At 41.2% G+C, this 27,936-nt stretch overlaps 1 protein-coding gene across 1 annotated transcript in view; it reads left to right on the top strand.

Moving 5' to 3' along the window:
* Positions 1-9,750: 9,750 nt before the first annotated feature.
* RHOBTB1 (Rho related BTB domain containing 1) overlaps positions 9,751-27,936 on the top strand; it is a 112,231-nt gene continuing 94,045 nt past the window's right edge. The window contains exon 1 of the mRNA XM_029245251.1: positions 9,751-9,852. The gene's annotated coding sequence lies outside the window, so the exon portion shown is untranslated. The remainder of the gene's footprint in view (positions 9,853-27,936) is intronic.

The raw sequence follows: 27,936 nt of genomic DNA, 5'->3' as shown, positions 1-27,936 counted from the left end.
AGTGAAGGATGAGCCTGCTGAGGGTGGGGGGCGAGAGCCAAGAGAAAGAAGGAAACCCAGGAGACTGCTGGCTTGTGGGGCAAGAAAACAAGGATTTCCTTTTCAGAAGGTGCGAGTGGTCAGTTGCCTTGAATGTGGAAGACTGACAAAGGAGACACTTGTTTTGAATTAAAATAAAGAGAAATTGAAGACTGGTTCAAGATGGCGGAGTAGAAGGACGTGCTCTCATTCCCTCTTGCGAGAACTCCGGAATCACACTTAACTGCTGAACCATCATCGACAGGAAGACACTGTAACTCACCAAAAAAGATATCCCACATGCAAAGACAAAGGAGAAGCCGCAATGAGACAGTAGGAGGGGTGCTATCACAATAAAATCAAATCCCATAACTGCTGGGTGGGTGACTCACAAACTGGAGAACACTTATACCACAGAAGTCCACCCACTGAGGTGAAGGTTCTAAGCCACATGTCAGGCTTCCCAACCTGGGGGTCTGGCAACGGGAGGAGAAATTCCTAGAGAATCAGACTTTGAAGGACAGCGGGATTTGATTGCAGGACTTTGGCAGGCCTGGGGGAAACAGAGACTCCACTCTTGGAGGGCACACACAAAGTAGTGTGCACATCGGGACCCAGGGGAAGGAGCAGTGACCCCAGGGGAGACTGAACCAGACCTACCTTCTAGTGCTGGAAGATCTCCTGCAGAGGCGGGGGGCAGATGTGGCTCAGCAAGGGACAAGGACACTGGCAGCAGAAGTTCTGGGAAGTATGTCTTGGCGTGAGCCCTCCCAGAGTCGGCCATTAGCCCCACCAAAGAGCCCGGGTAGGCTCCAGTGTTGGGTGGCCTCAGGCCAAACAACCAAAAGGGAGGGAACACAGCCCCACCCATCAGCAGACAAGCAGATTAAAGTTCTACTGACCTGTGCCCACCAGAGCAACAGCAAGCTCTACCCATCACCAGTCCCTCTCATCAGGAAACTTCCACAAACCTCTTGGATAGACTCATCCACCAGAGGGCTGACAGCACAGGCAAGAAGAACTAGAATCCAGCAGCCTTTGGAACAAAAACCACATTCACAGAAAGATAGACAAGAAGAAAAGGCAGAGGGCTATGTACCAGATGAAGGAACAAGATAAAACCCCAGAAAAACAACTAAATGAAATGGACAGTGTCAACCTTACAGAAAAAGAATTCAGAATAATGATAGTGAAGATGATCCAGGACCTCGGAAAAAGAATGCAGGCAAAGATTGAGAAGATGCAAGAAACGTTTAACAAAGATCAAGAAGAATTAAAGAACAAACAAACAGAGATGAACAATACAGTAACTGAAATGAAAACTACACTAGAAGGAATCAATAGCAGAATAACTGAGGCAGAAGTACGGATAAGTGATCTGCAAGACACAATGGTGGAATTCACTGCTGAGGAACAGAATAAAGAAAAAAGAATGAAAAGAAATGAAGACAGCCTAAGAGACCTATGAGACAACGTTAAACGCAACAACATTCACATTACAGGCGTCCTAGAAGGAGAAGAGAGAGAGAAAGGACCCAAGAAAATATTTGAAGAGATTATAGTCGAAAACTTCCCTTACATGGGAAAGGAAACAGCCACCCAAGTCCAGGAAGCGCAGAGAGTCCCATATGGGATAAACCCAGGGGAAACACGCCGAGACACACAGTAATCAAACTGGCAAAAGTTAAAGACAAAGAAAAAATATGGAAAGCAGCAAGGGAAAAACAACAAATAACATACAAGGGAACTCCCATAGGTTAACAGCTGATTTCTCAGCAGAAACTCTACAAGCCAGAAGGGAGTGGCATGATATACTTCAAGTGATGAAAGGGAAGAACCTACAACCAAGATTACTCTACCCAGCAAGGATCTCATTCAGATTCGATGGAGAAATCAAAAGCTTTACAGACAAGCAACAGCTAAGAGAATTCAGCACCACCAAACCAGCTCTACAACAAAAGCTAAAGGAACTTCTCTAAGTGGGAAACACAAGAGAAGAAAAGCACCTAGAAAAACAAACCCCAAACAATTAAGAAAATGGTAATAGGAACATACATATCGATAATTACCTTAAACGTGAATGGATTAAATGCTCCAACCAAAAGACACAGGCTTGCTGAATGGATACAAAAAGAAAACCCATATATATGCTGTCTACAAGAGATCCACTTCAGACCTAGGGACACATACAGACTGAAAGTGAGGGGATGGAAAAAGATATTCCATGCAAATGGAAATCTAAAGAAAGCTGCAGTAGCTATACTCATATCAGATAAAATAAGCTTTAAAATAAAGAATGTTACAAGAGACAAGGAAGGACACTATGTAATGATCAAGGGATCAATCCAAGAAGAAGATCTAACAATTATAAATATATATGCACCCAACATAGGAGCACCTCAATACATAAGGCAACGGCTAACAGCTCTAAAAGAGGAAATCGACAGTAACACAATAATAGTGGGGACTTGAACACCTCACTTACCCCAATGGACAGATCATCCAAACAGAAAATTAATAAGGAAACACAAGCTTTAAATGACACAACAGACCAGATAGATTTAATTGATATTTATAGGACATTCCATCCAAAAACAGCAGATTACACTTTCTTCTCAAGTGCGCACAGAACATTCTCCAGGATAGATCACATCCTGGGTCACAAATCAAGCCTCAGTAAATTTAAGAAAATTGAAATCATATCAAGCATCTTTTCTGACTACGCCGCTATGAGATTAGAAATGAATTACAGGGGAAAAAATGTAAAAAACACAAACAGATGGAGGCTAAACAATACGTTACTAAATAACCAAGAGAGCACTGAAGAAATGAAAGAGGAAATCAAAAAATACCTAGAGACAAATGACAATGAAAACACGACGATCCAAAACCTATGGGATGCAGCAAAAGCAGTTCTAAGAGGGAAGTTTATAGCTATACAAGCCTACCTCAAGAAACAAGAAAAATCTAAAGTAAACAATCTAACGTTACACCTAAAGGAACTAGAGAAAAAAGAACAAACAAAACCCAAACTTAGCAGAAGGAAAGAAAGCATAAAGATCAGAGCAGAAATAAATGAAATAGAAACAAAGAAAACAATAGCAAAGATCAATAAAACTAAAATCTGGTTCTTTGAGAAGATAAACAAAATTGATAAACCATTAGCCAGACTCATCAAGAAAAAGAGGGAGAGGACTCAAATCACTAAAATTAGAAACGAAAAGGGAGAAGTTACAACAGACACCGCAGAAATACAAAGCAACCTAAGAGGCTACTACAAGCAACTCTATGCCAATAAAATGGACAACCTAGAAGAAATGGACAAATTCTTAGAAAGGTATAATCTTCCAAGACTGAACCAGGAAGAAATAGAAAATATGAACAGACCAATCACAAGGAATGAAATTGAAACTGTGATTAAAAATCTTCCAACAAACAGAAGTCCAGGACCAGATGGCTTCACAGGTGAATTCTATCAAACATTTAGAGAAGAGCTAACACCCATCCTTCTCAAACTCTTCCAAGAAACTGCAGAGGAAGGAACACTCCCAAACTCATTCTACGAGGCCACCATCACCCTGATACCAAAACCAGACAAAGATACTACAAAAAAAGAAAATTACAGACCAATATCACTGATGAAGATAGATGCAGAAATCCTCAACAAAATACTAGCAAACAGAATCCAACAACACATTAAAAGGATCATACACTACGATCAAGCGGGGTTTATTGCAGGGATGCAAGGATTATTCAATATATGCAAATCAATCAATGTGATACACCACGTTAACAAACTGAAGAATAAAAACCATATGATCATCTCAATAGATGCAGAAAAAGCTTTTGACAAAATTCAACACCGATTTATGATAAAAACTCTCCAGAAAGTGGGCATAGAGAGAATCTACTTCAACATACTAAAGCCCATATATGACAAACCCACAGCAAACATCATTCTCAATGGTGAAAAACTGAAAGCATTTCCTCTGAGATCAGGAACAAGACAAGGATGTCCACTCTCACCACTATTATTCAACATAGTTTTGGAAGTCCTACCATGCCAATGAGAGAAGAAAAAGAAATAAAAGGAATCCAAATTGAAAAGAATAAGTAAAACTGTCACTGTTTGCAGATGACATGACACTATACATAGAGAATCCTAAAGATGCCACCAAAAAACTACTACAGCTAATCAATGAATTTGGTAAAGTTGCAGGATACAAAATTAATGCACAGAAATCCCTTGCATTCCTATACACTAATGATGAAAAATCTGAAAGAGAAATTAAGGAAACACTCCCATTTATCATTGCAACAAAAAGAATAAAATACCAGGCTTCCCTGGTGGCGCAATGGTTGAGAGTCCACCTGCCGATGCAGGGGACGCGGGTTCATGCCCTGGTCCGGGAAGATCCCACATGCTGCGGAGCAGCTGGGCCCGTGAGCCATGGCTGCTGAGCCTGCGCGTCCGGAGCCTGTGCTCCGCAACGGGAAAGGCCACAACAGTGAGAGGCCCGCGTACCGCCAAAAAAAAAAAAAAAAAAAAAGGATGACTAAAAAGAAAAAAACAGAGAAATTACTAAATGATATGTCTGGGAAACAGACCTATAACTGGTTCTGAATGTGGTCATGCATGTTTGAGACGATTTCACACGTTCATATTTTACACATATCTTAAGAAGATGCTAGGGAGAAGGTGTGATAGAGAGGAAAGCCATTTTGACATGTTGGCAACCACTAGAGAGAGAGTGGAACTGGGTGGAATCTGTGCACAGAACAGTCTGAGGATCTGGGGATGTGAACTGGAGAGAAAATCAGACCCTGACACCAGGGAACTCTATGAGCTGCCTGTTCACCCGCCCGATGGTGCTCTTGTGAGCAGGGTAAATAAACCGAATGTTCATGAAGCAGTGTTGACTCACCTCACCCACTTGCTAGCATTGCTGTAGTGGGGGAGGAGGCCATGGGCTGAGACACTGCAGAGTACATTCTCCGCAACTTCTGTGGCATGAGCTGCAGCCTCAACTTCCCTCCCTGCCCCTGGACAACACCAACATGTGAGCCCACCCAGAGGGCAAGGAGTGGAAAGCTGTATCTCAGCACAGTGAGCACCGTGGTAAGGCAGAGGTCAGACTGAAGCGGTGTGAGCTGCAGACGGAAGGTAAGAAAAAAAGACGAGCATCGGAACTTATTTACAGCAGTGCAGCTATAAAGGGGAAGAGAGACTGGAGGCCAACTGGAGAGAAATAAGTGGATGAGTCACCAACTTATTCATTCAACAAATAGGAAACTATCTTATATGCGTCGGCCAATGGGACAGCACCAGGAAGACATCTTCTATCCCTAATGGGAGATCAGATGTAAACACTTACTTGATTTTTATAAATTGATCAAACACATTTGTCAAAATAATGAAGAGAGGAAAGTAATACTCCACCGCTATTTGGGTTTCTATCTCATCTTCTCTCCTTTCATTACTTTTGTCTTCCAAATTTGGACAGTCTTGCTATTGTCACCTATTCAGAAAATATCTTCTAAAATGGTGTCCATAACCCATGTTCAGAGCTTTTCATGGTGCCATTTGACTTTAAAAAAAACCATCTTACCGCCTTTTATATGGTACCCACAATATTCAAGCATGAAATATTACACCAGGGCAGTTAGAAATGTGAATAAAGCAGGGTTTCCCTAGATTATAAGCTGAGAGCTCTTCACGATGCTGTATTTACAGCTATCAAAAATAAAGCCAGAACTGCTACTTGTAAAAGAATGAAATTAGAACACTTCCTAACACCATACACAAAAATAAACTCAAAATGGATTAGAGACCTAAATGTAAGGCCGGACACTATAAAACTCTTAGAGGAAAACACAGGCAGAACACTCTACGACATAAATCACAGCAAGATCCTTTTTGACCCACCTCCTTATTTTTGAAATAAAAACAAAAATAAACAAATGGGACCTAATGAAACTTAAAAGCTTTTGCAGAGCAAAGGAAACCATAAACAAGATGAAAAGACAACCCTCAGAATGGGAGAAAATATTTGCAAACAAAGCAACTGACAAAGGATTAATCTCCAAAATTTACAAGCAGCTCATGCAGCTCAATGTCAAAAAAACAAACCCAATCCGATAATGGGCAGAAGAGCTAAATAGACATTTCTCCAAAGATGGTATACAGATTGCCAACAAACACATGAAAGGATACTCAACGTCACTAATCATTAGAGAAATGCAAATCAAAATTATAATAAGGTATCGCCTCACACAGGTCAGAATGGCCATCATCAAAAAATCTACAAACAGGGCTTCCCTGGTGGCGCAGTGGTTGGGAGTCTGCCTGCCGGTGCAGGGGACACAGGTTCGTGCCCCGGTCCGGGAGGATCCCACATGCCGCGGAGTGGCTGGGCCCGTGAGCCATGGCCGCTGGGCCTGCGCATCCAGAGCCTGTGCTCCGCAACGGGAGAGGCCACAGCAGTGAGAGGCCCGCGTACCACAAAAAAAAAAAAAAATCTACAAACAATAAATGCTGGAGAGGGTGTGGAGAAAGGGAACCCTCTTGCACTGTTGATGGGAATGTAAATGGATACAGCCACTATGGAGAACAGTATGGAGGTTCCTTAAAAAACTAAAAATAGAACTACCACATGACCCAGCAATCCCACTACTGGGCATATACCCTGAGAAAACCATAATTCAAAAAGAGTCATGTACCACAATGTTCACTGCAGCGCTATTTACAATAGCCAGGACATGGAATTAACCTAAGTGTCCATCGACAGATGAATGGGTAAAGAAGATGTGGCACATATATACAGTGGAATATTATTCAGCCATAAAAAGAAATGAAATTGAGTTATTTGTAGTGAGGTGGATGGACCTAGAGTCTGCCATACAGAGTGAAGTAAGTCAGAAAGAGAAAAACAAATACCGTATGCTAACACATATATATCTAAAAATCTAAAAAAAAAAAAAATTGGTTCTGAAGAACCTAGGGGCAGGACAGGAATAAAGAAGCAGATGTAGAGAATGGACATGAGGACATGGGGAGGCGGAAGGGTAAGCTGGGACGAAGTGAGAGAGTGGCATGGACATACACACACTACCAAATGTAAAACAGATAGCTAGTGGGAAGCAGCCGCATAGCACAGGGAGATCAGCTCAGTGCTTTGTGACCACCTAGAGGGGTGGGATAGGGAGGGTGGGAGGGAGACGCAAGAGGGAAGAGATATGGGGACATATGTATATGTATAGCTGATTCACTTTGTTATACAGCAGAAACTAACACACCATTGTAAAGCAATTATACTCCAATAAAGATGTTAAAAAAATAATAATAATCTAATGGAAGATGAAGACCCTCCATAAAGTGATAGGGAAAGAGAAAATAGGACTTCACATGATGGTGACTGTGAGGCTTTCAACTGACATGTCCATATTAAATTACTACTAAGCATAAGGGAATATAAATTTCCTTAGCAGTGAAAAAACCAAAACCAATTTCGATTTGAAAAAATAATTCAGATGACAGAAATATAGAATTGTATAATACAATTTGATACTTAATAAATATTGTAATTGCTCTATAAAGTAAATAAATAAAGCCAGAGTACTATAAGTGTGATTCTTGTAGTGAGGGTATAGTTAAGCATCCTTGGGTTTGTAGAGGAGGGTACAATGGATTCTGCACAAGAATTCAGGAAGATCCCTGAAAGAGGTGGTATTTGAACCTGTTGTTGAGAGGAGCATTTCATCAGCAGAAAGGTAGTAACCAAAGTCAAGGAGGCAGGAAACAGCTTTTGGGGAGAGGGGCACAGAGAGGGGAAATGCCTTAGTAGGACTAGAAAGGTTCTGTGAAAAGTGGTAAATGTATTGATCTCAGCTATCGACAAGTTCTGCCGAGAAGGTTTAGACTTGATCCTACAGGGACTGGAGAGCTGTTTGAAGTTTTCAAGCAAGTGGGGAAGCATGAGGTTTAGGAAGAAAACTAAGGTCCATCCCGAAATCTGCGAAATGATGGCGACTGGAAGCAGGGGTACATGAGATTGGAGCCCACTGCCTGGATGGGAGATGGTGGAGGCTGGGTGAGTTTTTTGATCACCAACGGCCTTGGACATGTAAAAGGGAAGTGAAGTTTGTGTGCAAAGTGGCCATAGTCAGGCGGGTAATGTTTTACGCGGAGGTGCGGTGATGGAGGAGAAGAATGAAGATGACACCAAGGGTTCAAGCCACAGAGGGTGACAATGCCACTGACGTCAGGCACAAAAAAGAAGAGCAAATTCAGGAGAGGATGGGGATGAGAATCCAGCCTGGAGAAGCATCAAAAAAGACAATTTAAGGTGGTGGGAGTGTGAATGAAATTGCTGCCAATGGAGAGTCTTCAGGAAGGCCCACATTTAAGGGGAAGAAGAAGAACCAAAAGAGGACAATTGAGAGGCGTTTCCTGTAAGATTGGAAGTGAGGTTTCAAGGAAGTCAGGAAAACATGGAAAACATGTGGATTTCAAGGAAGAGCTCCATGCTGTGACTTGTTTCGTTTACAGTATAATCATGCGGTTGTATCTTTTCCCTTTCTCATCCTTTCCCTTTGGAATGGCCTCACAAAATGGGCTGTGCGGAGGTCGGTCCTGTATCACGTCTGCGTTCATTATCTTCGCAGCTCTACCACCTGTTTATTCATGCACAGCGACCGGCCTAGAGTCATGAGCAATCAGTGACTTCCTTCAGAAACTATCCTCATTGCTGACAACATGACTTACGGAGCTCCTTCTGTGTTTCTTAGGAAGGCACAGCGAGGGAGGAGAGCTGGATGATTTGTTAACTGGGAGTGAGGTGGGCTTACATTTAGGATTTTCCCTAATTCAAGCTTCAGGTTTGTCTCTAGGAGTAATACAATTTTCATAGCAGTAATAACTACCTCCAAGCAAAAGTACTCTTTTGCCCTTCAGTTGTCACGGTAGGTAGTCAGCTCTACTCTTATCAAATGGGATATTAGCCCATTGTATCTCAGGGTCCCTCTATCGTGTTTTACTTGTAAGAATTTTCTATGAATTTCGTATCAAGAGGATAAAATACTTGGCTTCTTTGGGGGAAATGATGTATTTTCTCCTTTCTAATAATAGGAGATTAAAAAGAAATTATGTTTTCCTTTTTCCTAAATTACCAAGAAATTCAAATCCAAATTGTAACTTCAGTCATCTCAAGTACTGACCAACGTCGGTCGTATACACACTTCTTCCTTTTTTACTCTCAACCCTATTTTCTTATTTTTATTCATATTTCTTCATTTTTCTTTTTGAAAGCCACCTCAAATCTTTACGATAGAGTCAGAGCATAAATAAGTGAAATAGTTTTACTGTTAACTAAATGTCCTTCTACACATTGTCTCATCTGCTCATCAGAGCAGTCCATCGAATAGCTGGCGTGAGTACTCCCACAATAGAGATGAAGGAGCTGAGCCTGGGTGAAGTTAAGGACCTTCACTTCACCCAGACAAGTACAAAATGGGATGTGGACGGCCCCCGGTCTCCTTTCTTTAATGGCGGTAGTCATTTTAGCCTTTCTTGCTCAAACTTTTGTGGGCACCGAGTTGATCTCTAAATAGCATATGGTTGGCTGGGATAGCTCTCGTTCAGACGGGAAACAATCACTGACATAACAATCTATTATTCCTTGTAAATTTTTCTTCTTGATGATAAAACATTCCATGCTTGTATCTCCTACCCAGGTTTTATAACTACCCAGAAGCACATGAAAGAGGCCTCTTTCAGCAAGTATTCTTGATTAAGTCATGAAAATGGAATTGAAGCTCATTCTTCCCCTTCATGGGGTAAGTAACTACTACTATGGGTAATTCTAATCCTCTCATAATATTCAAAAAGAAATGGAAATACTTGTGTGAACATGGCATAACTTCCAATATCTAGATCTGTCTTCAGAATGTTTCATAAAAGAGGGGAATTTCAAGTTTTTAGTTCAGTTGTGGTTTTTATCGATGCTAAATATGTTTTACATGGTTTAGAATTTTAGTCATTTTGATCTACTCATATGTAGACCTACATATGAGTTTTGATCATTAAATTAACATAATTCTTCTACTCACTTTATAAACACTTTTGAGATTCCTTAGTGGGTGGCATCTGTGCAGAAAACTGTCATGTGGACTCTGAAAAGTCATGGCCACATATAAGAAAGATTTCAAAATGCCAGATTGCTGTGCAGTGGCACTTCTCTTCATCCCAGATGCCCTAGTTTGGAGCATCCACCCCTTTTGGTGTGGACACTGACTGTCTTTAATTGGAAAAACTTATTATCACTTTGCAAGTGATTAGAACTGAGTCATCCAAAGTGAGTGAAATTGGCTTTTGAGTAAAGGGCTATATTACTGAGTTTTCACCAGTGCATTGTGCCTAAAGGACTTAAAATGATCTGAAACAGTTCACTCTCCTCTGTCCACACTCACAAAATCATTTATTTTCACTCTTCGTTGTAGTTTATTTTTCTTTATAGGTTCTAATGCATATTGAAAAGAAAAATTCTATATGTAGAGATGTGAATATTGCAAAATTACATTTATTCTAATGAATTAGGGATGCGGGCATATTTTAATTTGTGAGAAGGATGAATTACAGATAACTGTTAAACAAATGTGGCTTTATTACTTTAAACTACATATAGCAACTTCAACAAAACATTATAAAACAGAAATCCTTAAGGAGACCTGTTATAATAAATCATATGAGCATTTTGTTATTAGCATATAGATTGGGTGTATGTAGGAGCTTGTAAAGTGCCCGAGGTTCACTGAAAATAGCTTATTGTGTCTAAAAGAGTACATAAGACTGGAAAAAAATATTTAAAACACCATATGTTATCTACCTATAAATAAAATGTTTGCAAAAGAAAGGTAAACATCAGCCCAGCTCATGATCAAATTATCAAAAGATTTTAAATTCACTGAAGTCCTAAATTAATGAGATATTACCATGTATGCATAAATCTAAAGAATAAAATTTGCTGATACGTCTCTCATATGGGTATTTGTGCTAATGAATCAGGATCCTATTTACACGATTAGTCCCCAAAGTAATTGCTTATTTGAAGAAGTTCTGTCTTATGGGCTTTCAGTTAATTAAATCCATTTGCATTTTATGCACACATTTTAAATTCTCAAGTCCCGTTTTTCATAAGTCAGATTCAAATATGTTCATGTGATAATACCTCTCATTAAGGCATTAGTCTTTCATTTTTAAAGGAACTTTCAGAATAGCCATATGCATAAAATGCTTATTAATGAAATCCAATCAATATTTTAGAGAAGTCAACCAATATTGCTTCTTAGTTTAAATTTTCCTATTTGTAATGGTGATTGCCATGCTGAATATACCTTCAATTTCTAATTTTTCGGTTAGTTTCACTTGTTCAATATTTTTTTGTCCTGCTTTCGTTCTGCATGGCAGTTTTTAACTTCTAATCATGCCATGGGATTATAAGCATCCCTTTCCTAAAGAGTAGCTTTTTCAAAGTATGTGCATATTAACTGATCTTGCCAACCCAACTGGGAGATCACTAAAGTATGGAGAAAAACTTTTCTAATACTGAAGGACAAAGTATAGTAATTCACAAAGTTAGGTATGTTTTTAAAGGCATAGTTTGCTTAAGGTTTTCAAATATTTGAGAAGCTGGGAATTAAAGTACACAAGTCATAAAAAAAAAATGTAAATGCCTTCATTAGATCCAAACTATAGTAATCTCGCGGTGCTACCCTAGCTTGGAAGCTTGAAAAAGCTACTGAGGTTAGGAGAGGAGAAGCAGCAGCAGGACAGGCGAGATGAAAGCAGGGGCCAGGAAGAACCACCGGACGCGCACAGTGGACCCAGGCTCTAAAATGAAAGAACATGGCAAGGTCAGATGCTGGGAAACGCACAGAGGGGCACAATATGGAAAGCAGATTTGAAATCCCGGTTTTATTTGCTTGTTTGTTTTTGGCCGCGCCTCACGGTTTGTGGGATCTTAGTTCCCCAACGAGGGGTTGAACCCATGCCCTCACAATCCCTCAGCAGTGAAAGCGCAGAGTCCTAACTGCTGGACTGCTGGGGAATTCCTAAAATCCTGGTGTTAAATCTTGCCTCAGTGACCTATATCTAGGTGCTTATTAGATGTTTATCTAGTTTACTGTTTATCTGGGTTTATTAATTCCTCTTTGCAAAGAAGACGTAAAATGCAGAATCTGGATATAGGTTCCAATTCCAGCCTAAGATTATATCTGAATAAAAAAATGTGTAGAAATACCGTAGAAAAAAAGGAAGAAAGAAATGATATCCTACAATCAGAATATGACAGTTATTTTGTCCTGTTTAGCAGTATTGGTCAATAATGTAATTTTGTTGTCATCTTAACCTGGGATTATACTATAGGTATAAAAAGGAAAACAATTTTTGATACCCTGAAAAACTTATACACTTTACAATAAAATAAACAAATTTCATTCAATTAAATCTTACTGATTCATTTAAGCAATGATCTATGTTGAGTTTAATACCAATAGTCTCCTCAGAAGATAACATTTTCTTTGTAGCTGGAATTGCCCTAAGGAAGCGCTTCTCATTTAGAGAAAGTAGGAATAAAGCACTTGTATTACCATTTGTACAGATTTTTAATACTGAATAAAATATTAGTGTTTAGTGTAATATTGATTCTCAACGTAATACTCCTCCCCAATGGCATGCTAATTGGTTAGAATTAAATCAGACAGACTTAAAAACCCTGAGAACAGACCATCTAACACTTGTAATTTTTTTCATTAGTTTTCAGAATTCCAACTAAAATGGAATTAATCTGTCAAATAAAAGACCATGATTCAATAGAAATTCTGTGTACTATGTCTTGTGCACCCTTTCTTCCTTCCCAATGCTCCACCCCATGATGAAATATGAGTGAAGGGGGGGCTTCGCTGGTGGCGCAGTGGTTGAGAGTCCGCCTGCCGATGCAGGGGACGCGGGTTCGTGTCCCGGTCCGGGAAGATCCCACATGCCGCGGAGCGGCTGGGCCCGTGAGCCATGGCCGCTGGGCCTGCGCGTCCGGAGCCTGTGCTCCGCAACGGGAGAGGCCACAACAGTGAGAGGCCCGCGTACCGCCAAAAAAAAAGAGTGAAAAGGGTGGGAAAGAGGGCACGCCTTCACTTATGAGTTTCAACCATGGAATAACAGCATTTTAGAGGCAGGTGATCTACGTGCATTCCATCTCTGTAATTTACTAACTGTGAGACCTCAGCCATTTACTTCACCCTCCTGGAGCCACAGTTTCCTCAACAGTGATATTACTAATCTAATAGTACTGACCTCCCTCGAGTTGTTGAGGAAGTAAAACAGAGGTTCTCTCTCAACTGGGGGCGATGTTGCCCTCCAAGGAGACGTTTGGCAATGTCTGCAAATAGTTTGGGCTGTGACAACTGGAGGGGGTGGGTGCGCCACTGGCAGCTGGGGAGTAGAGGCCAGGGATGTTCCAAATCTTCTTAGGCGCAGGACAACCCTCCCCACTCCAAAAAGTCATCCAGCCCAAAAGGTCGGTAGTACCAAGACTGAGAAAGCCCGGAGCAAAGTGAAGTGGTGTACACAATGAGCACAGTGTCTGACACACAACAGGCCCACGGTAAATATCAGTATAGTTACATTGTTATTGTTGTCATTATTTATTTGAGAAGGAACTCCAAGTAACCTGCCTGGTATCAGGACTGAATAAGCAATTCGGGAAGCCCATCCCAGCACAGTCAGTCTTGCCTGTCAGCTACGTCATCTACTTGGGGTGGCCAATTTTTAGGGACAGACTGACCCACTTAATACTTGACTAGTGTAGCATGCTCATAAATAGGATCATACCAAAGTTCGAGGGCTATCATTTAATTTTTACCTTCTTAGAAATTCGAAGAAAATAGGAAAGACAAATAATAACTTACAGTCACAGGTGACTTTTACTTTTTAACTTCTGCTGTTAGGAATGGCTCAGGAGTCTCCTGACGATCATTTACTTTATAAAATAAACTGATGTTTGGACAAATAGCTAGGAAATATGGTCTTCTGATTAATATAAGGTCCTGATTAACTGTTTATATGGTACATGAACATTATCAATTTCAAAACCAGTTGAATGCAACCATACAGTTTTAGCTTTGAGGGCGGGGGAACTCTTGCTTAATGCAAGATTATTTTGGTCAAAAAGACTTGAGTTTGAATTTCAGCTTTATAACCATCAAGCTGTGTGACTTTGAATAATTTGCCTAACTTCTCGGAGCTCAGTTTCCTCATGTTTAATAGGCATAAAATTACCTCATAGGATTGTTGAGGGATATTAGCAGTGAATAAATGACAGCAGTTATTATTTTCATTATTATTATTTCTTCTGGGAACCTTGCATTGCTTTGCATGGCCATCAGTTCTCATTCTAAAGAATGATAACTAGGATATATAGGTACTTTTTTTAATTAACAGAGGAAGCTCAAATTATTTCCATTACCTCAATAAACAAAATCTTAGACTTGCTTCAATAAAACTGATTTCACATGAAAAAGGAAAACATACATATTATACATGGAATTTTCCAGTGAGAATATTTTTAAGGAAACAGTGGATTTCCTAAATTAAAGAACAAATGATGTGCACATCTTCCTCTATTTTAATACAGTTGATAATCCACTTTTTAATTTGCCACCTAATTATAATTCAATAGAAATTTCCCTAGATGAATGTAGTAACCTACTTCAGAAGAGAAATGGTGATGTGAGTAGGCGATCCTACTGTGAATTTTGACACTTTTTCAGGTCCAATTTGTTCCAAACCTAAACCACCCAGGAGAAACGGGGAGAGCTCTGTTGCATAACCTAATAATTCAGACTGCCAGGAAGGGAGACTATAAGGCTGAATTCACCTTTCGTCAGTATTTTTTTTTTTGCGGTACGCAGGCCTCTCACTGCTGTGGCCTCTCCCGCTGCGGAGCACAGGCTCCGGACGCGCAGGCTCAAAGGCCATGGCTCACGGGCCCAGCCACTCCGCGGCATGTGGGATCCTCCCGGACCGGGGCACGAACCCGTGTCCCCTGCATCGGCAGGCGGACTCTCAACCACTGCGTCAGTATTTTTATTTCTCCATTTCTTTGTTCCCTGAAGGAGACTCAACTATTTTTTTTCTTCCCATCATTCGTATGTTTTAAATTTGAAAATAAAAACACAATTAATCCAAATTATGGCTTCCTTCATTTTTCTTGCTGGTTTGCATTCTTCTTAACTCTTCAAGTTTCCACAGCTTCCAACTGAAAGGTCTTGATTTTTTTTGTTTTTTTGTTTTTTTCGGTTTCTAGGACCAAGAGGTACTTGAGGAGACAATTTCAACATCATAATAGGCATCTGTTTGATTCCACAACCCAGACCCTGTGTTAAGGAAGGAGATTTTTTTTTTTAATCTATCCCTTAGCAAGAGATATGCAAAGTTCCCAAGCCTTAAAATTTTATCATTGGTTATCCATCAACTTAGTTTAAAATGTTTTCAGACTTAACATTTGGTGCTGAGGAAATGGACTGCTTTATTGAACTCTCTCTTCCAACCAGTTTTAGCTTCGTGTAGTTACAACTTCAGTGTCTTTGCATATAACTCTGAACTACTGTCTCACAATTCCTGGCTCATATTCATTAAATTTATGCAGAGAGGAGAGCTGAACTTTTCATTTTAATTATCTCCTTGCTTCCACCCTTGCACCCTACCGTCTCTTTTCTTTTCTTTTCTTTCTTAATTTTTATTTTATATTGGAGCAGAGCTGATTAACAATGTTGTGTTAGTTTCAGGTGTACAGCAAAGTGACTGAGTTATATATATACATGTATCTATTGTTTTTCAAATTCTTTTCCCATTTAGGTTATTACACAATATTGAGCAGTGTTCCCTGTGCTATACAGTAGGCCCTTGTTGGTTATCTATGTTTTAAATATAGCAGTCTGTACACGCCAATCCCAAACTCCCAATCTGTCAATAAAGTATAAGTCAGGTCATTTTGTTCCCTGACTCAAAACTCTCCAGTGGTTCCCTGTTACAATCAGAGCAAAAGCTAGAGCCTAACAGTGGTCCTCAGTCCATCTATGTTTCAGCCCGCTCTGACCACTCTCTCCTCCTGCCCCCATCCCCACACTTACTCCACTCCAATCACTACAGCTCGCTATAGTTCTGCCAGCACAGCAGGCATGTTCCTGCCTCAGGGCCTTTGCACATGCTACGTCCCATGTGGGACACGCTTCCCAGGGAATCCACATGACCTGCTCTCTTATCTCCTTCAAGTCTTCCCTCAAATGTCAACTTCTCAGTAAGATCTTCACTGACCACCCTTCTAAAAATGCAACCCCTTCCCACCAATTCCTATTTTTCTCCCCTGATGTATTTCTCACCATGATAATCGCCACCCTCTGATAAATTATATAACTGACTCATTTATTGCTCATTTATTTATTGTCTGTCTCCCTCCACTAGAATGTAAGCTCTATGCGGGCAGTGATTTTGGTTAGTTTTGGCTGGTATCACGCACTTGATATTAGTTAACTTGAACTGAAGTAGAACTGTTGCCTTACTGACCTTATTTTGTTTCCCTCAAAGCCTTAATTTTGCCCTCCCTGGCTTTTTCTTCTGGTGCTCTGCCCTTATGATAGTTCCTTTAGGAAAACTTCAATGCCCCTAACCCCGAGTTGGATTTAGGAAATGGAGGAAACAGTTTCACTGTGTTTCCTTTTGATCTCTGATAAGCTTCAACTGGGATAAGTATGCATTTTAGCCATGTTCCTTCCCCTGTTACTTTTCCTATTAGACAAGGAGACTGTTATCAGTAAAAGGGTAAATTGACTGGGATAGATTAGATTCCTGATCAGAACACTCCTGGGTGAATCGTGATGCAAAAAAGAGATACTGATGAAAATGCCAAGTGCAAAAAATAGTTAAATGAAAGAAAACGTGAGGGTTATTTCCCTTTGGACCTAGGTAGACTTTTTCTAGCACACACATTCCTAGCATAAATATTAGAGCCTTAAATCTGATTCGAGCAAATACATACCTCCCGATGACAAGAAAGCCATCAATATAACTCATGACCAAAGATTAGTCGCTGTGTATCATTGCTGATAACACATGATACATAGAGGAGATCTGGCAATATTTCAGACTTCTCCAGTCGGCCATTTGTCATTTCATAGTGGAAGATGAGGAGGTATTTCTGTATTAACGGCCGCTATAAAAAGGAAGTGAGTGAAGAAATGCCTGATGTGTTTTATCATTGAGAGTCAAAGGGACACTTGACAATGTTAAAAATGCGCTGAATGGATTACAGGTTTCGTACAAGTTGGTCTTCTAAATGATAAGATTCCGTTAAAAAAGAAGAAGAAAAGGTAGAAGAGTGAGGGAAATATGTTTTATATTGCTTAGTTCTCCCTTGTGCCCTTGAACGACATTTCTGAACTTGAGCTGAGAAACAGGAGCTTGATTTATCTCTAAAGCCTGTAACGTTTGGAGCAGCATGATATCCTTGAAACCCTGCTGCTTCAGGCCATGCTGCTGAAGCACAGAACGTTTACATCTCGGATGAGTTCAATGCAATGTGCAGAGACCCGACGTACATCCCCGCTAATTTAACATTGCTTCCCGATCTCAATCCATAATTTAGAATCAACCAAGCCACAGAGCATGTTCATCACTTCCACCTGATTGAAAAATTCACACCGATGTCCCCTTCGTAACTACTATGTCTATGCAAGTGAAAGACCTAAGTCCCTTCGGGAAAGAACCTTAAAAATGGGACTGGGGATGTGAACAGCCAAGAACTTTGTCTCAGAAATGTTGGGACTGAAAAGTTTCTAACATAACCAGTAACTTCTGCGATGCTCTGCAGAATTCCAAAGACACCAATAAAAATTAAATAAAAAGCCTCAGCTTGGTTATGTGTATACTTAGATAGGCAAAGAGATATATTTAAGGCAGACGGTGTTGAATCTGAATTAGTATAAATATTATTAATTTAATGTTCATACTGTATTTTATGGTTTATAGACAGCTTAGCAATAATTTCATATATTTTCCCTCACAGCACCACTGTAAAATATATCAGCATTTTTTCCCCATTTTATAGATGAGGCAACCTTTAATAAGTGATCTGTTTCTTTCCTGTGCATATTGGTTAACTGGTAAATGATTAATTTTTGTCTACATGAACTTCACCGTGCAGAGTATTTATTTTAGTGTGAGTTGGTATTTATTTTACCCTCAAAGCATTGCAGTATCCAGTTATATATGCATGTTTTAAAGGCAGTAAAGCAGCCACCAGTAGTTAATGCAACATTAAGTCAGAGACTTTAAATCCACAGTAAATTCTGCATTAGGGTATTTAAATCAACCATCCCCCTTTCTCCCCTCTCCGGTCCGTGTGGGTCATAAATGGTCCTTCTACAAAATGACCACATGGCACCTGTCCAGTGACAGCGAAAAGATATGCTGAGATTTTCAGAGTTTAAAATCTTAACTGTAAAATAAAGAACCTAAAGGCTTATAACTACATCTGGCAAGAGTGGAAGAGCAAGCACGTCTGATCAGTGACTTGTGCCCATGGAATAACTGTGGCTGTGTGGCTTCTATCTGGCTCTCTTCCTTCTGCCGTCTTTATTTTTCTGCCTTCATTTCTTCCTTTCCTCTTCTTTATCAATTTTTTCCATCAGTGCGATGACTGTTGTGGCTGCTTGTACGGAGAAGAAACTAATCACACGTAAGTGATATATTAAAGGTTTAATAAAAAAGGGAAACATCTCTGGCAACACTATCGTTTGCATTATTTCTCCATAATGCACTCTACTATACTATTCCTGTAACTGCTCCCTCAATGTGTGCAGCACTTACAGTCCAAGGTTCTCAAAAAGCTTCCTAAGCACTGACTCAGCTAGACCCCCTCGACTGTCATTTCGCCGCGCTTATCTTATAATTTAGAGGACAAAACACCACAAAGTTCAGTCATTTGATCGTAAGTCAAAAATTTTTAATTAATTAGAAACGTGCTTTCTTCTCATGATAATTTATAGTATGTAATTCTCCTTCACTTATTGATCTCAGGACTCTTATATTTAGCCAATAAAACTAAGAGTCTAAAAAATTCCTTGCAGAGGGTCCCTGCCCTAATTTCACATGCAAACGTTTCTGATAAAGTGTAACTACTGGCATGTTAGCTGTCAAAGGCAGGTGATTCACAACACATTGTGTGTGCTGGGTATTTAAACTCTTCCCAGAAATTGTCTCTTTCAAAATTGAAATGTATTTCTTTTTATAAATTTATTTATTTGATTTTGGCTGCACTGGGTCTTCGCTGCTGCGCGTGGGCTTTCTCTAGTTGCGGTGAGTGGGGGATACTTTTTTTTTGGGGGGGGGGGGTACACGGGCCTCTCACTGTTGTGGAGCACAGGCTCCGGACGCGCAGGCTCAGCGGCCACAGGCTCACGGCCGTGGCTCACAGGACTCTCAACCACTGCGCCACCAGGGAAGCCCGGGGGGGCTACTCTTTGTTGCAGTACATGGGCTTCTCATTGTGGTGGCTTCTCATTGTGGAGCACGGGCTCTAAGCGCGCGGGCTTCAGTAGTTGCGGCACGCAGGCTCAGTAGTTGTGGCACACGGGCTTAGCTGCTCCACGGCATGTGGGATCTTCCCGGACCAGGGCTCGAACCCGTGTCCCCTGCATTGGCAGGCAGATTCTCAACCACTGCTCCACCACGGAAGCCCCTAAAATGTATTTTTGAAACTAAGAGAGCGCCTAAAGATTCAGGAAGTGCTATGATATGAATTTTATGCAAGTACTTTTATTATTAAAAATGTTGTACCTACTGAAATATAAACTCCATTACATCAGATCTACCAGTAAGACAGTGTATTATGAAGTAATATTTTTTAATTTGTGTCATTCGTTATGGGATCTATTGTACAGTACCTATTGAATCAAGGCATAGAAGTTTTGAAAATGAATTTTTTTTAAAAAACAGGAGCATTACTACAGATGAATGTCATTGAAATATTATCCCCATGCTACTTGCTTAGACATCAGTTAAAAAAGGAATCAGCACCTCAGCGTGCAGGTTTCTAACTCAGACTTAGATACAGTTGACCTTTAAATGGACACTGTGGATTACTTTCATATAATGAAGACAGAGAGACAAATTGGGAGGTTTTAGCCATCTTACTCTGCTATAAAAATTGAAAAAACTACACATACAATTAAAAGAAACATTTCAAAATATGGGAGTAATATATGGAGTATACAAATTTCAACCTTCTAAAAATCCCTCCTACTAATAAAATACCCAAATGAAATGCCATTATAGCTTCCCTCACATACTGCAGTTCCAATATCTAATACTGCAAGGCTTTTTCCAGTCCAAGACTTTTTAGTTATTTATTTATTTATGGCTGCATTGGGTCTTCGTTGCTGCACGTGGGCTTTCTCTAGTTGCGGTGAGCGGGGGCTACTCTTTGTTGCAGTGCGTGGGCTTCTCACTGCGGTGGCTTCTCTTGTTGTGGAGCACGGGCTCTGGGCACACAGGCTTCAGTAGTTGTGGCTCATGGGCTCTGGAGCTCAGGCTCAGTAGTTGTGGTGCACGGGCTTAGTTGCTCCACGGCACGTGGGATCTTCCGGGGCCAGGGCTCAAACCCATGTCCCCTGCATTGGCAGGCGGATTCTTAACCACCGCGCAACCAGGGAAGCCTCCAAGACTTTTTCGACAGCAGTTATTCTTCCCATTTACATTTATTTGACCCATATTGCCGCTTCTAAATTGGATGTATCATTTTCCTCTGAGAACTCCATGTCCTTACACAGCCTTACAGGAGAACCGTGAATTTACGTCACTTTCTGGTTCAACAATGGACTAAATGGGTGGAGAGCCAGGTAAGACTCCCTTACACTTGCTCATTCTCCACCACCCCTCACAGAACATGAGACACGAATGTGCGTCCCATTACTGTAAATGTTGAACTGGGCTTGATTCCCAGGTTCTCAGTCTTGTAACCCCAGGACCCACTATTACGGTATTTCTGTTTTCACTGATTGTCATCTTTTTATATAATTCTGTTAGTTTCTGTGAAAAAGAACCATTTCGAGGAAGGATTCTTTTATGGAAAAACTGAAAACTAATGTTCATGCTGAGTAAAAACACTGTGCTCCTTTTCAAAAAGAAAACGTACCAAGTATTCATGATTTTTCGGAAGTGCATTTGCAGAAGTTGCTGAAACTTAATCTTGGTTCTAGATAAAGTCAGCCCAGCATTTACACAATTATTACCTAGCATTTCCATGCAAACTAATAAATGGTATTTCAGCCTAAAATTTCAGCTTTAGTGTACACTGAACTGAAAAACTCTTACAAGGAAACATTCTTGTCCATCAGAAGTTGGTACTGAAAAGGGAAATTCAAAGCAGCAAATATGGACAGGGCCTTTCCAGCACCAATAGGGCAAGAAGATCCCGGCCCAAGAACATGGGTCTCTAGACCATGTGGCAAATGGATCCCTAGAAAGAGCAAAATCCCTTAGGTTTCCATGGCTTTGAATCATCAGCCATTTACACCTTCCAACTTATTCCCCTGGTTCTGAAGTCAGATCCACTTGGTAACCAGTTCATTGATTATAATAATTCTTCACGTATATTTATATCTACATCTATATCTGTACCTACAGGGAGAAAATACAGCAGTCAATATAACTCATTAGCCTGATAGATATATTTCTTACTGTAAAGTAATATATTGACATTCTGCTGTAAAAAGCTTTTTAATTAACGTGAATATTGTCAATGACCTCATTTTAAAGTCATGTAACTCTTGGCCACACATACAGAGGTAGAAGTTCCACTCCTGGAACTTGAGGCTAGAGGGAGATAGACATTTCTCATCCCATATATTTGTTTATAAAATACAGCCACTCCCATACATACTATCACAATGCCTTCCCCACCCCACAGGAAAGGGAACTAATGCTTGTAAGAAATGACAGTGAGTCTAACGCTGTCCTTAGAGAAATAAAGTTCCTCGTGCAGGTTCACCCAGCCAGTAGGTAAACAGAGGTGAGAATAAAACTCAGGTCTGGGACTTCCCTGGTGGCGCAGTGGTTAAGAATCCGCCTGCCGATGTAGGGGACACAGGTTCGAGCCGTGGTCTGGGAAGATCCCACATGCCACAGAGCAACTAAGCCCGTGCGCCACAACTATTGAGCCTGCACTCTAGAGCCTGTGAGCCACAACTACTGAGCCTGCGTGCCACAACTACTGAAGCCCACGGACCTAGGGCCCGTGCTCCGCAACAAGAGAAGCCACCGCAATGAGAAGCATGCGCACCGCAACAAAGAGTAGTCCCTGCTCACCGCAACTAGAGAAAGCCCGTGTGCAGCAACAAAGACCCAACACAGCCAAAAAAAAAAAAACCTCGGGTCTGACAGATGTCCTTTCAACTAAACTTATGTCTTTACTTACCTTCTACTACTAGCAACAAGTTCCCTGTCTGCTGGAGAATGAACACTGCTCCTATGGGCTATTCTAAACAACTCTAAACCCAGATCTCACCCAAGAAGTGGGTGTTCTGTAAGTCAGGGGTCCCCAGCCCCCGGGCCATGGACCGGTACTGGCCTGTTAGGAACCAGGCCACGCAGCAGGTGGTGAGTGGCGGGCGAGCGAGCAAAGCTTCATCTGTATTTACAGACGCTCCTCATTGCTCGCATTACCACCTGAGCTCCGCCTCCTGTCAGATCAGCGGCGGCATTAGATTCTCATAGAAGCGCGAACCCTACCGTGAACTGCGCATGCGAGGGATCTAGGTTGCGTGCTCCGTATGAGAATCTGATGCCTGATGATCTGAGGTGGAGCTGAGGCGGTGATGCGAGCACTGGGGAGCGGCTGCAAATACAGATTATCATTAGCAGAGAGGTGTGACTGCACAGAGACCATAATAAATCAATTGCTTGCAGACTCATATCAACACCCTATCAGTGAGTAGCAAGTGGCAATTAAGCAGCATCTGGTGGCAGGCTTTAAGTCAGAATCCGACACTTATTTTAGTCCTCCCATTATTTCATTTACCACTTCCGTCTGCGCCTTTTTCCCGCAATGAGTAAGCCAACAAGCTAACCCTAGCCAAAATGAATAAAAAACAAACGTCGCTGGAGAGCTTCTTTGTAAAGGGGGAAAGACCCAATGATGAGACAGCAGAAGACTCTAAGACTGCCAACAAAAAGAAAGCTGCATTTAAAAGAAAATACCAAGGGTCCTACTTAAATTACAGGTTCACTGCAACAGGTAATTCACATTCTCCAAGCCTGCTTTGTATAATATGTGGTGACCGGCTACCCAAGGAAGCCATGAAACCTTCAAAACTGCTTCTCCACATGGAGACCAAGCACCCTGCATTAAACGACAAGACTTTGTGGAGTTTTCCAAAAGAAAAAAGATGTGAACACAAAGAACAGAAGCAATTATTGAAGGCCACCACTTCATCAAATGCGTCTGCACTGAGAGCGTCATTCTTAGTGGCTAACCACATGGCTAAAGCTAAGAAGCCCTTTACTATTGGTGAAGAGTTGATCCTGCTTGCTGCTAAGGACATTTGTTGTGAACTTTTAAGAGAGGCTGCAGTTCAAAAGGTGGCACATGTTCCTCTTTCGGCTAGCACCATAACTAGACGAATTGATGCAACAGCAGCAGAGGACAGACACAACTGTTAGAGAGGATTAATGAGTCACCGTGGTATGCAATCCAGGTTGACGAGTCTACCGATGTTGACAACAAGGCAACAATGCTTCATTTTGTGTGATGTATTTTTCAGGAGGATGTGCACAAGGATATGTCATGTGCACTTTTGTTGCCAACCAACACTACAGCTGCAGAACTATTCAAGTCTTTGAATGATTACATCAGGAAAACCGAACTGGTCATTTTGTGTAGGTATATGCACGGACAGAGCAGCTGCCATGACTGGACAGCTTTCTGGTTTCATTACTTGGGTCAAAGAGGTCGCTTCTGAATGTGAGTCTACGCACTGTGTCATCCATAGAGAAATGCTGCCTAGCCAAAAAATGTCACCTGAACTTAACGTTTTGGAGGATGTGATTAAAATTATCAACCATGTTAGAGTACACGCCCTTAACTCACGTCTGTTCGTGCAGCTCTGTGAGGAGACAGACGCAGAGCATACATGTCCTCTCTTATACACAAGAGTGAGATGGCTTTCTAAAGGTAGATCACTGGCCAGAGTTTTTGAGTTACGAGAGCCTCTCCAGAGATTTCTTTTAGAAAAACAGTCACCACTGACAGCACATTTCAGTGACACAGAATGGGTCACAAAACTTGCTTACTTGTGTGACATATTCAACCTGCTCAGTGAACTCAATCTGTCACTTCAGGGGAGAATGACAACTGTGTTCAGGTCCACAGATAAAGTGGCTGAATTCAAAGCCAAACTGGAATTATGAAGGTGACGAGTGAACGTTGGGATTTTTGACACGTTTGAAACATTAGCAGAGATTTTGAAAGAGACTGAGCCAGGGCCTTCCTTCTCCCAGCTGGTGCATGACCACCTATCCCAATTTTCAAAAGACTTTGAGCATTACTTCCCAACCATAAAAGACCCGTAACTGGGAAGGAATGGATCCACGGACCCATTTGTGAATAAGCCAGGTGAATCGACTTTGTCCGTGCTAGACGAGGATCAACTGCTTCAGATCGCAAATGACGGTAGCCTTAAAAGTTTGTCTGAGACAACTTCAGATCTCTATACATTCTGGATTAAAGTCAAGGTGGGATATCCTGAGATTGCCACAAAAGCACTGAAAACTCTGCTTCCATTTCCTACATCCCATCTCTGTGAAGCAGGGTTTTCTGCAGTGACAGCGACCAAAACGAGATTACAGAGTAGACTGGACATAAGCAACACACGTCAGGTGTCACTGTCTCCCGTCACCGCCAGGCGAGACCATCTAGTTGCAGGAGAACAAGCTCAGGGCTCCCACTGATTCTGCATTAGGGTGAGGTTGTATAATTATTTCATTATATATTACAATGTAATAATAACAAAGTGCACAATAAATGCAATGCGCTTGAATCATCCAGAAACCATCCCCCCACCCCCAGTCCATGGAAAAATTGTCTTCCACACAACCGGTCCCTGGTGCCAAAAAGGCTGGGGACCACTGCTGTAAGTGGTACTCTTATCTCCATGGACGTTTGGAGAAACCCTGTCTGATCATTCACCTGTATGTATATTTTGGAATCTGATTTTTTAAAAATTTATTTATTTATTTATTTTTGGCTGCACTGGGTCTTTGTTGCTGCACACAGGCTTTCTCTAGTTGTGGCGAGCGGGGGCTAATCTTCTTTGCGGTGCACGGGCTTCTCATTGCAGTGGCTTCTCTTGTTGCAGAGCACAGGCTCTACGTGAGCGGGCTTCAGTAGTTGTGACACATGGGCTCAGTAGTTGTGGTACACGGGCTTAGTTGCTCTGTGGCATGTGGGATCTTCCCAGAGCAGGGATCAAACCTGTGTCCCCTGCATTGGCAGGTGGATTCTTAACCACTGCGCCACTAGGGAAATCCCTGGAATCTGATTTTAAACTGAACACTGTGAACACAACGACATGTGTTCGTAGTGAACTTAAGAATTTATTGTACACTCCTTATCAGGGAATTGGAAAGGCAAAGAGAAACAACCGTTATTATACCAAGCAGTGTCATAGCTGTCTTTCATTGTCTATTCATACCTCATTATTTGGTCTGGCTATAGAATTAGTTATGAGTCCAATTCCAGTGATCACATTTTGTTAATTAATAATATCTGTTTGCGTCCAAGTATACATTTATATTATTTACCTAAAACTAATCCGAAAAAAGGTCTTAAATCTGTTTAATTGGAGCTGGTAGGAGTGAGGCTACTACTAACTAATTATAAGCTTAGTGACACACAGATAAAATATTCTGGATTTTGACCATGCATGTTAGGTATTAGGAGTCTTATAGTCAGCCCTCTGTATCCGCAGGTTCCGAATCCACAGACCCTGCATCCCCACATGATTCAACCAACCGCATATCGAAAATATTCAGGAAAAAAGAATTCCAGAAAATTCCAAAAAAGAAAACTGGAATTTGCCATGCCAGCAACTATTTTCATAACATTTACATTGTACTTACAACTATTTACACAGCATTTACACTGCATTACGTATTATAAGTAATCTAGAGATGATTTAAAGTACACAGGAAGATGTGCAGAGGTTATATGCAAATACTATACCATTTTATAAAAAGAACTTGAGCATTCTTGGATTTTGGTATCTGTGGGGTCCTGGAATCAATCCCCTTGCTAATACTGAGGGACGACTGTATTTCATGTTATGGAGATAGATGTAAAATTTTGGAGATTATTTTTTCATCTTAGAAAATGATAGGTATCAAATGTCATTTATTAAATCATTCTGATTTAATTTAATGAGGTCATCTTTCCAACTTCCAATAATTTTGCCTAAACTAGTTCAAATATTAGAAACTTTTCTTTAAAAAAAGATCATCACCGAAGACTGAAATTGTATAACCTAAACAGGAACTCATTTCAGTGTTTACCATACCGCCCCACTTTGAATAAATTCTTCCTAATATGTAACTCAGTTCTCTCCCAAAATGTTCTCTGCAAGCAATGTAATACTAAATCATCTTCCTTCATCTGGATTTTTCATCTTTTTTTTTTTTTTTTTTTTTTTTTTTGCGGTACGCAGGCCTCTCACTGTTGTGGTCTCTCCCGTTGCGGAGCACAGGCTCCGGACGCGCAGGCTCAGCGGCCATGGCTCACGGGCCCAGCCGCTCCGCGGCATGTGGGATCCTCCCGGACCGGGGCACGAACCCGCGTCCCCTGCATCGGCAGGCGGACTCTCAACCACTGCGCCACCAGGGAAGCCCCATTAGAATTTTGATTGGACAAAGCAACACTCCCACACCTGACCACGTGGCGCACCTACTGAACGCCCTTCTGAGTTCTCTTCTTGTGCTTGTAAATGGCATTTCCCGGGTTTCCAGAAAGATGATTTCTGGAAATTCATCTGGAAACATTTGGGGCACTAGTTTTCCTGCTGGGGCTAAGATGGAGCCAAGTTTGAACTGTTTGCTGGGAGGGAGAGCGAAGGGCGGGGGCATTAAAGAACACAAAAGGAAGGTGAAGTCGGGGTCTGGAGGAGGAGAAAGGGATGCAGGTTTCCAGTTCGGTCCCTTGAAGCCTCACCTTTCTGTGCCCCACACAACTGGAGTCCCTCTGTTCTCTCTTTATTTTCCTCTAGGGACAAATTCTCTTAGGACCTGGCCCCTCTTCTACTAGTATAATCTAACCTGCACCTCTCCCTTCATCAACCCCTTAAGGGAAATTTAAGCCAGAAGGTAGAGAGAATTTCAGGAGGAACAGCTTCTAAAAACAAATAGATGATGATGACCAAACCTCAGATTTCAGTAAAGCCCTGGCCATTGAGATTATTCAAAAGAATTATAGGAATGCTAACATCATCTCTTTGCCCCAAGATTGCAATCATTTCTAAGGGATGAAAAAAAAAAAAGGGACAAAGTTCCCACCAAGCGGAATCCTTGAAAGCATCTAGAACATAGGCACCCTCTTACATTCTCTTTCTTCATCTTCTCTTCCCTCTTAGCAACAGCAGACTATCATTTCCATTCCAAAGACACAAAGAAAATAGAAATCTTACAAATCTGCTCTCTTTCTCATCTACCCATGTTACCATCCCCTCTAAGCTGCAGGTCCATCTTTTACTGGAACAATGTGTTCCTGGAACTTAAAGAGCAGACAAAGAAAACCATGTGTATCCTGAGGTTTGTTTTTTTTTTTT

Source organism: Monodon monoceros, unplaced genomic scaffold, assembly GCF_005190385.1.
Source record: "Monodon monoceros isolate NGI ecotype Baffin Bay Population unplaced genomic scaffold, NGI_Narwhal_1 Super_Scaffold_4, whole genome shotgun sequence".
Lineage (NCBI taxonomy): Eukaryota > Metazoa > Chordata > Mammalia > Artiodactyla > Monodontidae > Monodon > Monodon monoceros.
The sequence above is the reverse complement of the archived record's forward strand: the minus strand, read 5'-3'. Positions and strand labels throughout refer to the sequence as shown.